Source organism: Capra hircus, chromosome 25 (assembly GCF_001704415.2).
Source record: "Capra hircus breed San Clemente chromosome 25, ASM170441v1, whole genome shotgun sequence".
Lineage (NCBI taxonomy): Eukaryota > Metazoa > Chordata > Mammalia > Artiodactyla > Bovidae > Capra > Capra hircus.
Genome location: NC_030832.1, coordinates 15839232 through 15847355, shown reverse-complemented (window position 1 = coordinate 15847355; position 8124 = coordinate 15839232).

The window sequence follows — 8124 nt, the reverse complement described above, 5'->3', positions numbered from 1 at the left end:
CTTTGAAGCTGTTAATTAGGGGAGAGGGATAATGTTGGTGTAAAGAAACAGGACCCTTCCCAGAATAGACACCCCCTCACGTCCTCTGCCTGCTTTTTGTCTGCATAAAAGCTTAAGTCAAGGAATAAATTTAACGAGGAAAGTGAGAAAATGTGAAAAGAAAGGAAAACAGTCAAGCAAGACAAAATAATAATAGTTTAACTATTAAACAAAGTCAAGGACACTTTAGTTCCTTCTCAAGGGCTATAGATAATATTTTAAGCCATATCCCTGAACTGTTTGGCAGATACTGAAACCCACACCAGTGGGAAAAAGTTAATCACATGCTTCTCACAAGCACATAGACCCCAAACCAGTTAGAGCCAGAAGGTTGGTGATGCTGACTCCTGGTTACCTCACCACCAACCAATCAGAAGAACATCCATGAGCTGACCATACCCTGCTCCTTGAACACTGTAAGACTCCTCACTACTCCCTCCAGGGTGGACACACAGTCTTAAGGGTATTATATTAGCCCACTGTGGCACCCTTTGCCTGGCAAAGCAATAAAGTTATTTATATTTCACCCAAAACTCTCTCTTTGAGGTTTAATCCGGTGCTGGTTTACAGAGGCTGAATTTCAGCAACGTTGGGAGGGTTGGTGAATGCTGAGGATGACGTGATGTTAGAGCTGAGGTCTGCAGGCAGAGTTGCCTTGCCCAGGTGGCCACAGAAGGTAGAGGAGATAGTGTGCAAAGGTTCAGAGCAGCGGGATGTTAGTACAGCATGTTGAAGGAAATGAAAGTAAATAAAGACCATTGTGGCCAGAACAGAGTGTGTTAGAGCCAGAGAGAGAAAGGGGAGGCTGGAGTAGACAGGGGCTGGAATTTGTGGGCCAGGGTCAAGAGGTTGGTCTATAACCCATGTATTTGAGAAAGACATTAGGAGCTCCTCCATTCGGGCAGGATGGAGAATTTGGTCCTCTGCACAGGAAACCTGGCCCTTGTCATCTGACAAGAGTGTGTGCTGATGAAGTGGGTATCCTTCACAAGTAAGGGATCCCTCTGTAATACAAGAATGATATGATATAAACAGAAAATTCAATGACGATGTCTTTCATCTATAGCCTGCCTTGAGGGAGGGAAAGGAAATGCAGTCTAGAATTGGAATGTCTTCATTTCCATAAGCAAATATAGAGGAACTTCAGCGGGTCAGGACATCTTCAATATTGTGCCCATTTTTATGATAATGAAGACAGTCTCAGCTGACTGGATCCTTGTCAATGAGTACAAGGTGTTCGTCTGGCAGAAAAGGGAACTCACTTGCAGGACCCTCTTATGGACTAATATTTCCAGACCAGCCATCCAGACATTTTATGAAGAATTTTTTGGTCTCACTTCTGATCTCTGATCAGTGGGGCAAGAAGAGGCTGAGAGAAAGGGTGGAACCGAGGGTGACCTTCCTGATTGGTGTTAGGTGACAAGTGTCACAGACACAGGAAGAGGGGATGTGGAGACTAAATGGGTAAATTCAGTGTCTGACTTATCTGGTTTGTCTGAAGGACACTTGGCTGGACACCAGAAGGTAGTTGGAAATATGGCCCTGAGCTTAAGAAAGCAGAAGATCAAGAAACGTGGAAGCAATGTCTTCGACGAAGCCTTCTTGTGTAAACTGTGCCCTTTCCCCCTCTTGTCCACACTCTCCAGCTCCACCCCTCAGACAGCTCCAAGTGACACTTGCCAGCATTGTTTCCCTATGATCCTCAAGAGAGAGTCAAGCAATCTAAACAAGAGTAATCCCAGCTGCTTCCACACGATGCTTTCCCCTCTTCCCTGACTATGTCATCAAGTGAAGCAGGGAATGATTTTTTCCACCAATAGGGTTCTGGTCTTCAATTCCTCTGTGTGTGTGTGTGTGTGTGTGTGTGTGTGCGTTTGTGTGTGCGCACGCGTGCACGTGCACGCACGTGCCTCACATTGATAAACAATTCTCAGACACCAGCTGGGTGTCCTACAATTTAAGTCGATCCTGACACTATCTGTATCAGATCCTATAAAACTACCCCTCCCCCAAGTCCGTGTCCCTCCTTCTGATGGCAGGCAGAAGCCCAAGACTGTCACCTGTGCTTCTAATCAACTGGCTCAAGATTGGGGCTTCCAATGATTCCCTCGTTGGGTTTGTTTAATTTTCTAGAGTGACTCACAGAACTCAGGAAAATATTTTACTTATTAGACCACCAACTAATTATGAAAGGTTATAACTCAGAAACAGCCAGATGGAAGAGATGCACAGGGCAAGGCATGGAGCAAGGGCACAGACTCTCTCTGCCCTCCTCAGGAGTATCACCCTATGTGTTCACCCACCTGGAAGCTCTTTGAACCTGGTCCTTTTCACTTCTCATGGAGGCTTAACTACTTAGGCTCTGTTGAGTCACTGAAAACCTGGCTCTACAGGAAACCAGCCTCCATCTTCAAGTAGTTTCCATAAGTCACCTAATTAACATAATAAAAGACCTCTTGATTACTCTATGTATGTATCTGAAAGTTACCCAGTCGTGTCCGACTCTTTGCGACCCCATGGACTATACAGTCCATGGAATTCTCCAGGCCAGAATTTCCCTTCTCCAGGGGATCTTCTCCACCCAGGGATCGAACCCAGGGGTCTCCCGCATTGCAGGTGGGTTCTTCACCAGCTGAGCCACAAGGGAAGCCCTTCATTACTCTGCTCAACCACATCTAGGATTTCAGGAGCTCTATGCTTAAAACATGGAGAAGGTGATGGCTCCCCACTCCAGTACTCTTGCCTGGAAAATCCCATGGACAGAGGAGCCTGGTAGGCTGCAGTCCATGGGGTCGCTAAAAGTCAGACACGACTGAGTGATGTCACTTTCACTTTTCACTTTCATGCATTGGAGAAGGAAATGGCAACCCACTCCAGTGTTCTTGCCTGAAGAATCCCAGGGACAGGGGAGCCTGGTGGGCTGCCGTCTATGGGGCCGCACAGAGTTGGACACAACTGAAGTGACTTAGCAGCAGCAGCAGCGGCATGCTTAAAACGGGCTTCCCAGGTGGTGCTAGTGGTAAAGAACTTTCCTGCCAATGCAGGAGATATAAAAGATGTAGGTTCGATCCCTGGGTCAGGAAGATCCCCTGGAAAAGGGCCTGGCAACCCACTCTAGTATTCTTGTCTGGGGAATCCCATGGACAGAAGAGTCTGGTGGGCTATACAGTTCATGGGGTCATTAAGAGTTGGACACAACTGAAGTGACTTAGCACTCATGCACCTGTCTGAAACAGGGATGAAGGCCAAATATATGTATTTCTTAGTATAAATCACAATATCATGCTCCCTGATTCATTGTTGATTTCAGTTTTCCTAATTTCTCAAAAGTTGCTGGTTGTTAACAGTTCATGAGACCTCCAACTGTTTCATTCATTCAATATTGTGTGCAAGTCACTGATGAACAAGACATACAAAATCTTAACTTAGATCTTAAGGAGAGGGAGACACACAATTAAACTAAAAATAATGGACAAATAATTATTCACATTTGGATTTTTCATAAATATTATAACAAAGAAGTATGTCTCCCAGTCTGGAGGACATAGCCATCTGCTATGGACCTCCAGTGGCCTTGGCCTGCAGTGGCTTGAAGTACGGTTTCAGTTCCTGGCCAGACATTGAAGTCTAGGTCACAGTGAGAGGGCTGAATCCTAGCCACTAGACCACCAGGGACTCATGATCAGTGACAAGGCCCTGGCCTGTCAGCTGTGTGGAAATGAATTTCCACATAGAGATGGAAAGTAAAGTGTTTATTAGGAGGAAAAAGAGTACATGTAGATTGGCGCATGGGTATGCTGAGAGAGAGGAGCACCCTTGTGGCAATTTAAATGATATATATATATATATGATATATATATGATATATATGACATATATATATATATATATATATATATATATATATATATATGGTGTTTCTTCCAGGTTTCCTCTGGCCAATCAATTTGCTTTGCCTGGTTCTGAGTCCATATTTGGTTTATCTTGGGGTCCCCCCTTGTGCACGTGTGCATCTCTTAGCCAAGTGGATTCTAGCAGAGAGGCCTGTGGGTAGTTGACATCACTTACTATGGGGTGGCACGCCTCCTGTTTTGACCTCCAAGGAGCTCTTCTGTGCATGTGTAGTTGGGGAGGTCTCCTTCAAAGAAGGAGGAATGTGTGGTCTTTTACCTCTTATCTGGGCAGGGCCCAGCCTCCTCCATTATCCTGCTATTATGGAGTTTCTGTCCACAGAGCAGGAACTGTTCAGCCTGCGATCCATTTATCTCCTGCCTCAGTCTCAGTGCCTGGGTGGAGAGTGATGCCATTTTCTGAGAAGGGAAACTCAGGAGGAAGATCAAGCTTGGGTAGGGCTTTGGGGAGGCTAACAAAACTCAAAGGCATATGAAGCTCACCTTGGACTGAGCACTGTTCTAAGCAGGTTACAAACGTTCACCTCCAGCAACCTCTGAAGGAAGGGGCATCATTACCCCCACTGTACAGATGGAAGCCCAAGGCAAGGAGGGTTGAGTGACTTTTCTAAGGCCATACAACTTGTGAATGGCAGAGCCAGAATTTCAAACCCAGACTGGCTGGCTCCAGAATCCACACTCTACCATTTCAGACAATGCGGACTCTCATCAAACTTTATTTAGACATGTTCAGCTGAAGATTCTGGTAGGACAAGTGAGTGGCAATTTGTTAAATAATTTCTTTAACATGTAAACCAATCTGAGTTGGAATTTCTGTTACTGTTGGCAAAAGCATCCTAACACATAGAGACATGAATGATGATCTGAAATTGTGAAATTCAGGAGAGAGGGCTGGGTTGGATGTTCAGTCTGGTGATACCTTTAAGTTCTACTTCTGGCAGTGCATTTTGGGCTCTCCCCTCTTCTCCAGCATACGTGCCCAGTCACCAGTCGCGTCTGACTCTGCAACCCCATGGACCATAGCCCGCCAGGCTCTTCTGTCCATGGGATTTTCCCAGGCAAGAATATTGGAGTGGGTTGCCGTGCCCTCCACCAGGGGATCTTCCCAACCCAGAGATCGAACACACATCGCATCTCCTGCATTGTAGGTAGATTCTTTACTACTGAGCCACCAGGTAAGCGCCCCCACTTTCTCAGGGGTTCCTAATCCTTATACGATTTGCATGGACTGTAATGTCCTCTGGGAGATAAGGACACATAACGGATATTTTTTCTTTTTAAAATTAAACCCAGAAAGAGTGTCTGCCTGCCATGTGGATAGCAGTATCCACTCACATGTTCTGCCTTCATGTTCCCACCTGCACAGATACACATAAGCCCTAAGACCCTCAGAAATGACTTTGTTGCATGTAAGCCAAGTTGGACATGGTGATGGCTGTGAAAACTGGCAAGTCTGAAGGGCGGAAAAAGCAAGTAGAGCGGAAACAGCTCTCTGAGAATCGGAGGCAGGGTGCTCAGGTTGCCTGCCTTGGGCATCTCACATCCCACTTGTCTTGTTGCAAACATTGCACCTCTACCTTGTTTGAGAATGACGAAGCCTGATTAAAACCCTCTAAATGGCTCTTGTTGACAAGATTTGCTAAAGAACATTTTAATGACTAAACAAAATTATGGTGCAATTTCACTTGATTAAAGACAAAACCCAAACCTGTGCAATTTCCAAGTGCATGATGTTAAGGCAGCAACTGAAAAACACCTTTAAAGAATTCAGAGCCTGGATTCCCCAGGAGAGAAGCATGACAGGGGTGTGGAAGCGTGTGTGGATTTGTTTCTCTTTACCATGGCCTCCTGGGTGGTTCTCTTCCCTTTGTCCTACTGGCTTTGCGTGTTCACAGTTGTCTAGATAGCTTGAAGGTGAGCAAGAAAACCAGATTCTATCTGCAAGTAGCATGCTATTCTGAGATGCTTTCTGAACTTCACTCAATGCCAGACTTGTGACATGTGTTTGTCACTTTCTCGTTGAAATTCTTTCCATAGCTCCAGTCTGAAACTTCCTCCTCATATTGTTAACCGAATCAGGTCTGGCTGCTCTTCACTCAAAAATTAGTACTTGAGTGACACAGATGTTGGTAAAAAGGAAAATTGCTTTTAATCAGAATGCCGATAATCTGGGGAGATGGCGGATTCAGTGTCACCCCAAAACCGTCTCTGAAGATTCTGCTTAGCCAGAAAAGTTCTTAAAGGGAAATAATCACTGTTAATCATTGAGATGGAAGGGGTCGGAGTCATCACATTTGTTGACATCTCCCACGGTGTGCAGGCTTGTGGAAAGGCTTGTCGACTTCTGTCATTTTTCTTTAGATGCTAGGTTTTAATTTTAACTTTTTATTTTGTATTGAGGTATAGCTGATTAACACTGTTGTGATAGTTTCAAGTGAACAGGAAAGGGACTCAGCCATACATCTACATGTACCCATTCTCTCCCAAACTCCACTTCCCTCCAGGCTGCCACATAACACTCAGCAGAGTTGCCTGTGCTATACAATAGGTCCTTGTTGGTTACCCATTTTAAATAGAGCAGTGTGTACATGTCCATTCCAAACTCCCTAATTATCTGTTCCTCCAAACCTCCTCCTCACTCCGTAACCATAAGTTTGTTCTCTAAGTTTCTGAGTCTCTTCCTGTTTTACGTTCATTTGTATAATTTCTTTTCAGATTCCCCACATAACAGATGTCATATAATATTTTTCCTTCTCTGTCTGACTTTGTTTTCTCAGTGTGACAATCTCTAGGTCCAAACATGGTGCCAATGGCATTATTTCATTCTTTTTAATGGCTGAGTAATATTCCATTGTATATATGTATCACATTTAGATGCAGTTTTGGTCACAGTTTGTTTGGGACCTTTTTGAAGGGGAAGCTAGGGAAGAGATCTGGCCATCTGTTCATTAAATGATTCTCCATTTCTCCTTCTTTTATTTGTGGACAGAACCAACAGATTAAGCAAAGTATTGTGAGGTTGATATTTCTCCTGGCAATCTTGATCCAGTTTGTGATTCATCCAGCCCAGCATTTCACAAATAAGCAGGGTGACAATATACAGCCTTGACATACTCCTTTCCCAGTCTGGAAGCAGTCCATTGTTTAATGTCCAGTTCTAACTGTTGCTTCTTGTCCTACATACGTATTTCTCAGGAGGCAGGTAATGTGGTCTGGTATTTCCATCTCATTAAGAATATTCCGCAGTTTGTTGTGATCCACGCAAAGTCTTTAGTATAGTCAATGAAGAAGAAGTAGATGTGTTTTGAGGATTCCCTGCCTTTTCTATGATCCAGCATATATTGGCAATTTGATTTCTGGTTCCTCTGCCTTTTCTAAATCCAGCTTATACATCTGGAAGTTACTGGTTAGCATATTGCAAAAGCTAACTTGAAAGATTTTGAGCATAATCTTTCTGGCATGTGAAATGAGTGCAATTGTATGGTAATTTGAACATTCTCTGGCATTGTCTTTCTTTGGGATTGGAATGAAAACTGACATTTTCCAGTCTTGCAGCCACTAAGTTTTCCACATTTGCTGGCAAAATGAGTGTAATACTTTTATAGCCGGCCCCATCTTTTAGGATTTGAAATAGCTCATCTGGAATTCCATCACTTTCACTAGCTTAGTTCGTAGTAATGCTTCCTAAGGCCCGCTTGATTCCAGGATGTCTGGCTCTAGGTGACTGATCACATCATCATGGTTATCTGGGCCATTAAGAACTTTTTGTACATTTCTTCTGTGTATTCTTGCCACCTTTTCTTAATCTCTTCTTTTTCTGTTAGGTCCTTGCTGTTTTTGTCCTTTACTGTGCCTATCTTTGCATGAAATGTTCCCTCGGTATCTTCAATTTTCTTTACATGATCTCTAGTCTTTTCCATTCTATGGTTTTCCTCTTATTTCTTTACACTGTTCACTAAAGAAGTCTTTCTTATCTCTCCTTGCTATTCTCTGGAACTCTGCTTTCAGTTGAGTATATCTTTCCCTTTATCCTTTGCCTTTTGCTTCTTTTCTTTTCTCAGCTATTTGTAAGGCCTCCTCAGATAACCACTTTGCCTTTTTGCATTTCTTTTTCCTGGGGATGGTTCTGGTCACCACAGTGTTACAGTTCTTCAGGCACTCTGTCTACCAGATTT